The 10,243-nt window shown below is 37.6% G+C and overlaps 1 protein-coding gene across 2 annotated transcripts in view; it reads right to left on the bottom strand.

Moving 5' to 3' along the window:
- The window catches only part of USF3 (upstream transcription factor family member 3), a 38,459-nt gene extending 31,500 nt beyond the window's left edge, over positions 1 to 6,959 (bottom strand). The window contains exons 1-2 of one of the 2 annotated variants that reach the window (XM_006773603.2): positions 6,877 to 6,954; positions 978 to 1,043 (exon numbers count right to left, since the gene is read on the bottom strand). The gene's annotated coding sequence lies outside the window, so the exon portion shown is untranslated. Of the gene's footprint in view, positions 1 to 977; positions 1,044 to 6,876 lie in introns of both variants that reach the window. The other variant, XM_015570394.1, reaches the window with a different exon arrangement.
- Between the last annotated feature and the right edge of the window lie 3,284 nt (positions 6,960 to 10,243).

The following is a 10,243-nucleotide window of genomic DNA, read 5'->3' as shown; positions in this document are numbered from 1 at the left end:
GCCTATGGATAAGGACAGTGGGTGGGGGGTGAGGGCCGAGGGTGGGGGGGGAACTGGGAGGAGGAGAGTTAGGGGGGGGAGGAAGAGGAACAAATGTAATAATCTGGACAATAAAGATTTAAAAAAAAATTTTCCTCTTGAGGTAAAGTTTACACATAATAAAATGTATAAATCTAAAGTGTAACATTCAATGAGTTTTGACAAATGCACTAATCCAACCCCTATCAAGGTATAGCACCCAAGAAAAGTTCTCTCATCACTCTTCCCAATCCTTTCCTTCCCCTCCTGCCACAGAGGCAACCAGTGTTCTCTCTTGCTCGCTTGCTCTCAGAACTTCATAATGTATTAATCGAAAATTCTATTTTGTCAAGCTCTCACCATAACATTTTTAAAATTCATTCAGTACTTTGTAACTTTTTATGGCTGGAGAAATAAGTAACATTGTATGAAACTGTTTTATTCATTTTTCTGTTGATGAACATGTGGACTGTTCCATGTTTTGCTATTATGAATGAAGCTGCTATCCATGAACATTCTTGTATAAGTCTTTTTGTGGATATAGTCTTTCATTCCTCTTGGGTATATGATAAGTAATTCTACTTCCAGATAGTTACCCAAGAGAAATGAAAGACTGTCTCCACAAAACGACTCATACAAGAACATTTAATACACCTTCCCCAGAGTGATAGGACCATTTTGCAGTCCCACCCACAATGTAGAAGACTTCTGTTTGCTCCATAGCCTCATTGATACTGGGTTTTGTCAGCCATGAATTTTAGCCATTCTGGTGGGTATACAGTGTATAGTTTAATTTTCATTTCTTGATTACTACTACTTTTATGTGCATTTTAAGTGAATCTGTAGATCTTTTGTCTGCTCATAACTTTTGTCAAATTTTTAATTAAATTCTTTATCTTTTTATTGTTGATTTCTAGAAAATCTTTATTCTGAGTTATTTTTATCTTCTGGATACCTACCTGTCCTTCGTCTGAAATAGATTTTGCAAATACTTTCTCCCATTATGTGGCCAGTCTATGCATCTTCTTTTTTAAAAATATGTTTTTATTGATTTTAGAGAGGACGGGGGAGAGAGAAAGAGAGAGAAACATTAATGTGAGAGGGAAACATCGATCGGTTGCCTCCCATACCCACCCTGACCAGGGATCAAACCCGAAAACTGGGTATGTGCCCTGAGAGGGAATCAAACCAGTGACCTTTCAGTGCATGGGACAATGCTCAACCAACTAAGCCACACCAGCCAGTGCTGCCTATGCATTTTCTTAATTGTGTCTTTGGGTGAGCAAAAGTTCTTAATAAAGTATAACATCAATGTGTGTTTTTTTATGATTATTCCTTTTGGTGTCCTATCCAAAACACCTTTACCCATCCCCAAGACAGTCTCCTATGACTGCTTCTAGAAAGTTTATAATTAGTAATGGTCATATTAATGCCCTAACCGGTTTGGCTCAGTGGATAGAGCCTCGGCCTGTGGACTGAAAGGTCCCAGGTTCGATTCCAGTCAAGGGCACGTACCTTGGTTGCGGGCACATCTCCAGTAGGAGGTGTGCAGGAGGCAGCTGATCGATGTTTCTCTCTCATCAATGTTTCTAACTCTTTATCCCTCTCCCTTCCTCTCTGTAAAAAAGAACAAAACAAAACAAAAACAACAAAATATATTTTTTAAAAATAATTGTCAGATTTAGGTCAATAATCCATATTACTTATGGCATGAGGTAAGAATCAGAATTTTTTTTAATATGGATATTTAGCTGTTCCAACACCATTTGTTGAAAAGATTTCCTTTCTTTAATAGCATCTTTGTTAAAAATAAAATGGCCATATAAGTGTGGTCCATTTCTAGGCTAACCATTCTGTTGCTCTCTCTTCTGATCTATCCTTATGCTATTACCACACAGTGCTGCTTAAGTATATGTTTAAAATATAGATTCCTACACCCCACCACAGACCTACTGAATCAGATTTATGGGAGGGAGAGGTCCAGGAATATGCAGTTCTAACAAGCTTCCTAGTTGATTTGTATGCACCTTAAAATTAGAAAAGTATTATTACGTTAATACTCCTTCTAAAACACAAATCGCCCTAGCTGGTTTTGCTCAGTGGATAGAGTATCAGCCTGCGGACTGAAAGATCCTGGGTTCGATTCCAGTCAAGGGCACATGCCTGAGTTGCAGGCTCAGTCCCCAGCAGGGGGCATGCAGGAGGCAGCCGATCGATGATTCTCATCATTGATGTTTCTATCTCTCTCTCCCTTTCCCTTCCTCTCTGAAATCAATAAAAATATATTTCAAAATAAATAAACAAATAAATAAAACTGATATAAATCAATGAGCTCACAAAATTAAGGTCCACATGGAAAGAGCAGTGAACTTAGAATTAGGAAACATGAGCTTTATTTCTAGCTTTGCTAGAAATAGAACCAGAGTCAATCATTCAGGTATGAATTGAGTACCCATACTGCCCTATATAGGAATGGCATAAAGATGAATAAGACAGGTCTGCCCTCAAGAAGAATGCAGCCTGGATCAAAGCTATCCAGAAGAACTTAGAGCAATGGAAATACTCTGTATCTGTGCTACCCATGTGATCACCACTAGTCCTAGGTGGCTACTAAGTGTTTCAAATATGGCTAGCGAAGCCATGGAATTAAGTTTATAATTTTATATAATTTTAAGTAATTTAAATAAAATTACTGCATGTGGCTAATGGCTGCTATATTGAAGAACACAGGGAATGGGGAAAAATAAGTAAAATGATGACTAAAAAAATTAGTTCATGAATGTCAGCTTCCTGGTTTAGTTATTGTACTACAGCTATATAAGACATCACCAGTGGGGAAGGCTGGGTGACGTGTACATGGACTCTCTATACTATGTTTATAACTTCCTTTGAGTCTATCATTATTTTGAAATAAAGTTTTTAAAAGTGAATTTAAAAACTGGTTAAGTGCTACCTCAAACATTTATTAACAAAATGCTGTCAGAACAAAACATCATGCATGTTTCTTGTGAAGCCAAAATGCTACTAGGTCTTGGAGAATCGGTAGGATTTTGCCAGGTACAGATGCAGAGTTAAAAGGATTATGAGGTAACATAAAAAAGCCGTATGAGTCTGAGGGCTGCACCAGGACTATCCAAAATATGACAGGGAGAGAAAGAGGCAGGAGGTGAAGGCAGAAAGAGACCTTGGACCAGACTGTCAAGGAATTTTCTTTGCCTAATGAATGTGCTTAGATTTTATCTTCAATAGCAACCCAGAGACTAGCACTGGTCTGTAACAAAGTCCCTCCAGTCTATAGTAAAATGAGAAAAAAAGGACAATAAAGTAGATATTTTTTCCTTCTTTATTGACAATAAGTCACTAACTTAGGTTCACTGCTCAATAAATTTTTATATATGAATACACTCTCATAACCACCTCTCAGATCAAGATATGGAACATTACCAGCTTCTCAAAGGCTCTCTTGAGGTCCCTGACACTTAAGCCCTTGAAGTTTTTTGAAAAATGTATATTCAAAAAATATATATATTTCCAAAGAAGATATACAAATGACCAGCAGGTATATAGAGATGCTCAACATCATTAATCAAGGAAATGAGACCACAATGAGATCTGACCTCACATCTGTTAGAATGAATATTATCAAAAAGTCAAAGTGTTAGCGAGAATGTGGCAAAAAGAGAACACATTGGTGGGAATGTAAATTGATACAGCCATTATGGAAAACAGTGTGGAGGTTCCTAAAAAGTTAAAATTAGAACTACCATATATGATCCAGCAATCACATTTATGGGTATACTGGTATATCTAAAGGAAATAAAATCACTATCTCAAAGAGAGCTCTGTTCTCCCACTCACTGCAGCAGTATTCACAGTAGCCAAGATATAGAAACAATCTAAGTGTATTGACAGATTTATGGGTAAAAAATATAGTCTATAAAAATTGGATTAAAATTATGAAATATTATTAAGCCTTTTAAAAGAAAGAAAATCTTGACATTTGTGACAACATGAATCAGCCTAAAGGACATTATGCTAAGTGAAAAAAGTCTGAATGCGAAAGACAAATACTTCATGATCTCACTAACACTGTATGTGGGATATGAAAAAGTCAAATTCATAGGAATAGAGGTTGGAATGGTGGTTACCAGTGGGTAGGGAGTAGGGGAAGTGGGGCAAGGTTGGTCAAAGATACAAACATTCAGTTATAAGATAAATAAATTCTGGAAACCTAATGTAAAGCATGGTGACTATATTTAATTAGAGGCCTGGCGCACGAAAATCACGCATGGGCACGGTCCTTAGGCCTGCCCTGTGATCAGGGCCATCTTCCCCGGCTGCCCGCAGCCAGCCCGCCCCCTGCTGCCACCAACCCCTGGCTCCCCATGCGCCATTGGATGATTGGTGCCTGATGGCCAGGGAAAAGGACCGAGAGGTCAGCTGTTCCCACCCGCTTGCCAGCCCCGCCCCCGCCACGGGTCGCCCTCTATGTGTGGGGCAACCGGCGGTGCAGGGCCTTGGCCTGGCGCCACCCGCATCCCCCACCACCCAACCCCAGTTCCCCGTTTGCCATAGGCGATTGGAGCCTGCCAGCTGGGGAAAGGGACTGAGAGGTGGTCAGTGCACCTCGTAGTGACTGGTCCAGTGGTCGTTCTGGTCGTTCCACTACTAGGGTCAATTTGCATTTTACCCTCTTATTATATAGGATAATATGTTTGTAACAACAATAATCATAATAGTCAAAGGGTTTAAACAATCCATGTTTCCATCAAATAATGAATGAGAAATAAAATGTGGTATATCCACACAACGGAATATCATTTGACAATAAAAAGACATGAAGTACTGATACGTGCCAGAGCATGGGTAATCCTTGAAAACACTATGTTAATAAAAGAAGCCTGACCCAAAAGGTTACATATTGTATTATTCCATTTATATGAAATTTCCAGAAGAGGCTAACCCATACAGACAAAAATCAGATTAGTAGTTACCTACAATTGAAGAGGATGGGGAATGACTGCTAAGGGAGGGAAAGGGGGTGTGTAGTTCTTTTAGGATGATGAAATGTTCTACAATTAGATTATGATGATAATCGCACAACTCCCTAATTATACTAAAAAACACTGATTTACATTTTAAATGGGTAAACTTTATGGTATGTGAATTATAGCTCAGACAGGCTGTTAAAAACAAAATAAAGTCCTAACTGGTTTGGATCAATGGATAGAGCGTCGGCCTGGGGACTGAGGGGTCCCAGGTTCGATTCTGGTCAAGGGCATGTACCTTGGTTGCAGGCACATCCTCAGTGGGGGGTGTGCAGGAGACAGCTGATCAATGTTTCTCTCTCATCCATGTTTCTAACTCTCTATCCCTCTCCCTTCATCTCTGTAAAAAATCAATAAAATATATATTTATAAAAACAAAAACAAAAAAAAACCTTTGATAGAAGTCTCATTGGGTAATTTGAAATTCTCTACCCAGTCCTCTTTTCATCAGTTTATACATCGGCTTTCTTTCAGCAAACAATATAAAAAGAAAAATTTTATTTAGTTACCAACTATCCCCAATTTCCCTAAAACAGGGAAAATGTGAAGTCACCAAAAATAAGTACTGACATTTATTTAGGAGAAAACCCAGTCTAACTGCTCAATGGCAAACTGTGTTTTCTTCTCACTAAGAAGCATATTAGTGGTGAAGGTTAATTTAAATAGTGTCTTAAGATACAATGAAAAAACCAAAATCTTATCATAAAATTTTCAAGTTATAATTCAAGTATCTTAATTGAAAATATTTTATGGCATATTACTCAAACATTATCTGTCCATGATTTGAGGAACCTTTATATTTAATTGTTTGCTGCTGTTTAAGGCATTCCTATGTACTTTACAATTATTTAAAACTAAAGGCCCGGTGCACGAAAATCATGCACTCGGGGTTGGGGGCCCTCAGCCCAGCCTGCGCCCTCTTGCAGACCGGAAGCCCCGCAATCGATCGCCCTGCAGAAGGAGGCCCCACCCACCCACCGCAGTGCTGCCGGCTAGATAGCCTGGGCCTCCTTCATTAGGGAGATCGATAGCAGAGCCCCCTGATCGTTTGCCCCCCCCACTCCCGGCCTCCCACTGCAGGGCAATCATGGGGCAATGGTGGGACCCCCCTGACTAATCACATCGCACCCACCTTGGCTGACCTGGTGCCAGTGCGTGAGATAGCATGGTCGTCCAGACGGTTGTTCTGCTGTTTGGCAGTTCAGTCAATTTGCATATTACGCTTTAGTATTATAGGTGTTTTATGGGAAACACCAATCAGAAAGGATATATGCACCCCTATGTTCATAGCAGCACAATTTATAATAGCTAAGATTTGGAAACAGCCTAAGTACCCATCAGCAGATGAGTGGATTAAAAACCTGTGGCACATCTACACAATGGAATACTACGCTGCTATAAAAAAAGAAGGGATTCTTACTATTTGCAGCAGCATGGAGGGACATGAAGAGCATTATGCTAAGCAAAATAATCCAGTCACAATAAGGTAAGTATCACATGATCTCTCTCATTTGTGGAAGTGGGGGAGTGGGGGGGGGGCAAATGGGAAGATAAGAACACATATGCAATGCCTTACTCAACAAAGAAAAAAAATTAAATAAAAATAAAATGTTTTATGGAATGGCTACATAGATATGCAGTTCTTAAATGTGTTCTATTTCTTTAAATGACATCTCTAGTTAATCCTTAGTGGTCTCCAATCAAAATGACATACCCTACTAAACCAGAAAATGACCCACAGAAATTATAACACAACTAGGCTTAAATCCCTAGTCTGCATTATAGACACTATACCACAAGTCCAGTTTACCTTCTGTAACAAAAGGATCTCTACTTATTTTGATCACCTTGCTTTAACAGCTTTTTCCTTACAGTAAAAGTAGTATATGCCTAGAAAATAGGAAGTAAAGTAAGGCATAAAGAAAAAAATTAATAAAACTACTTTCAATCACATCATTCAACAAGAGTGCACAAGAATCAACCTTAGCATTTTTATGGATTTCCTTGTGCATTTTTTTCTACAGACACCTGATCTTTTACAAATGTCAGACCACAAACAACACTGTATTGTGCTTTTTACTAAAGGTGAGCTTTGTCTATGTCATTAAACATTCAAAACTGTGATTACAGCATTTAAGTTTAATACTATATAGTATTATACATACACACACACTAATTTCAATCATCTTATTTACTGCTATAGGCATCTTTGCTCTCTGTATTTTTTTTTAAATATATTTTATTGATTTTTTACAGAGAAGAAGGGAGAGGGACAGAGAGTCAGAAACATCAATGAGAGAGAAACATCGATCGGCTGCCTTCTGCACGCCCTGCAGTGGGGATGTGCCTGCAACCAAGGTACATGCCCTTGACCGGAATCGAACCTGGGACCCTTGAGTTCGCAGGCCGACGCTCTATCCACCAAGCCAAACCGGTTCGGCTGCTCTCTGTATTTTGATATAGGAGCTACTGTTTGCATTTATCTTCTCTAGCATTTTAAGTCTATAATCCTCTATCTAGAATATCCTATTACCTAGTCTACCTGGTTCGACTCATTAAAATCTTGACATACCGGTATTATAGTACAGGCATAGCACAGGGTGCTTTTAACACCCAAAGAAATCCTTCCTCTATGTATGTGGTTTCAGCAGCCGCTTTCCACCTTGGTGGGGACTTGAGGAGCTGTTCATGAGCACGCTGTTGTCAGTTCTATTTTGTGTAACTGCTATTAGTTCTACTCTCTTTTGCCATTAAAGAAATCTTACATCCTTTAACAATGTCTGTTGACTCCTTTCTGTCAATACGTCACTATTATGTTTGGCGCAATGTCAAGGAGGTTCATGCCAACCATGAAATACTATGACATATATAAGAATATGAAATAATGAAATACTGATACTAGAGCTTCTACTATGAAGTTGAGTCTAACTATATCTCAAGACTAAGAAATAAGCCAAAAGCGTAATTTTTTGATATAGTTTAAATTTTTATTTTTAAACCACACAGTAACTTGTTCTGTATGAAATTTTTGAGATATAATTGACATATCACATTATATTAGTTTCAGGTGCATAACATAATGATTTGATATTTGTACATATTGTGAAATGATCACCACAATAAGTCTAGTTAATATCCATCACCACACATTTTTCTTGCAATGAAAACTTTTAACATCTACTCTCTTAGTAACTTGCAAATATACAGTACCATATTATTTTAAAACATATTTTTTAAGAGTACAGAAATGTTTATATTTAAATGGATAAGTTACTTAGCTCTTCAACCACACTCTTCAGGAATAATCACTGTGAACAGTTTAGCATTTGTTAAACCTTTTCCTTTCTCTTACCAGTGCAAATTATAAATACTTCTGGCTCAAAAAGTATAACTAAATTCAAAGAGAACTCCAGGCTTTAAAGGGTGCAGGGGGTCAAATATATGGTGATGGAAGATTTGATTTTGGGTGGTGGACATATAATGTAATATACAGATGATATATCACAGAATTGTACTTGAAACCTATGTAATTTTATTAACCAATACACCCCAATAAGTTTAATTAAAAGCAAAAAATGTATAATCAACTTCTATTTTAAACAGAATTTTATGACATTTCTTTTGTTTGAAGTATTTTTCAAAATTCCCAAACTTTACATATATATGGATTATTATTCTCTAGTGTTATCAGTTATTAAAACATCAGAAGTCTACTTGTGTTATTTCTATTTTGAAAGTTCTGGTAAATCACAATTTAAAGTTTCTAGATAAAATGCTCTAAGTATATATGTTGACATTTGTTTTAAATGTATTTAATTAAAAATAAACAATTGTCTTAAAAATAAATAAAAATTCAATTGCAAAAATAAATCTTACTCTTTGTAAAAATTTTAATCAGCACAGATGTCTATAAAGTACCAATGCCCCTCTGCTTTTAACAGTCCAGTGGTATCAATTCCGGACATTTTCCCTCCATATGTCCAAGCAATTACTTATGTCTATATTGGCAACTGTCACACTGAAAGAGCAGGATACACAAAATGCAAACAGTATAAAACACCTTCCACTCCCACTTCAAATCTTGTCTGTGGGATGATCCTGCTCCTTGGATAAAATTTAGGGCAGATCCCATGACTTTACTGGTCACAATTATATAATGAAAATCCTTTAGTCATTTCTAGTCACAAAAACAATCCATTGGGAGTATCTCAATACATTTCCTTCTATGTGCATAATGTTTCTCCCCACACAGTCTCTTACACTCTCTCCCTACCTCCCAACTTCTGCCTCAGTCCTCACAGCTCCATTCTCTTGCTGAGGTATCCTTCCTTGCCCGAGTCAGGAAGGCCTGAGGCAAAATGCCCAGACCAGCTCCTTCCTGACATATTTTGGATCCACATTTGGTCCACAAAAACACACAGCTCTTTAATGCAACAACTCCTAGAAATTTACCCTACAAGTATATTCATGTATGTGCAAAAAGACATTTACTCAAGGATATTCAAGTAACAAAAGACAAGGAAAGGCTCATCACAAGAAGACTGATGAAATATGTTACAGTATTATGTTGAACCATCTGGAATTACCCATGTTTGATCTTTTCTGCCTCTAGAAACTGCAATTTCAGATGCTACAATCTAATAGCTCTACCCATACAATATAGTTATATGTACTGATAGTCAGGTAGGTAGGTAGGCAGACAAGACAGACAGATAGTATTATGCACAATATTGTGTCTCCCAGAATTCCTAACTCCCAGTACTTTGGAATATGGCTGTATATTTGAAGGTAGGGCCTTTAAAGAAGTGATTAATTTAAAATGGGATAATTAGAGTGGGCCCTAATCCAATGATGGTGTCCTCATAAGAAAAGGAGATTAGAACACAGACCACACAGACATAAGGACAACCATTGGAGGACACACTGAGAAGGCAACTATCTACAAGCCAAGGAGAGAGGCCTCAGAAGAAACCAAACTTGCTGACACTTTGATCTTGGACTTCTAGCATCCAGAGCTATAAGAAAATAATTTTTTTGTTTAAGCCACACAGTCTGTGGTATTTTGTTATGGCAGCCCTAGAAATAAAGAGTTTAAAAATGTATGTGTATGTATACACATTTACATATAATATATACACACAATATAACTTGATATATATACATGCTCATATGTATTT

The sequence above is a fragment of the Myotis davidii genome, unplaced genomic scaffold, assembly GCF_000327345.1.
Source record: "Myotis davidii unplaced genomic scaffold, ASM32734v1 scaffold201, whole genome shotgun sequence".
NCBI classification, from domain to species: Eukaryota; Metazoa; Chordata; class Mammalia; order Chiroptera; family Vespertilionidae; genus Myotis; species Myotis davidii.
The sequence above is the reverse complement of the archived record's forward strand: the minus strand, read 5'-3'. Positions and strand labels throughout refer to the sequence as shown.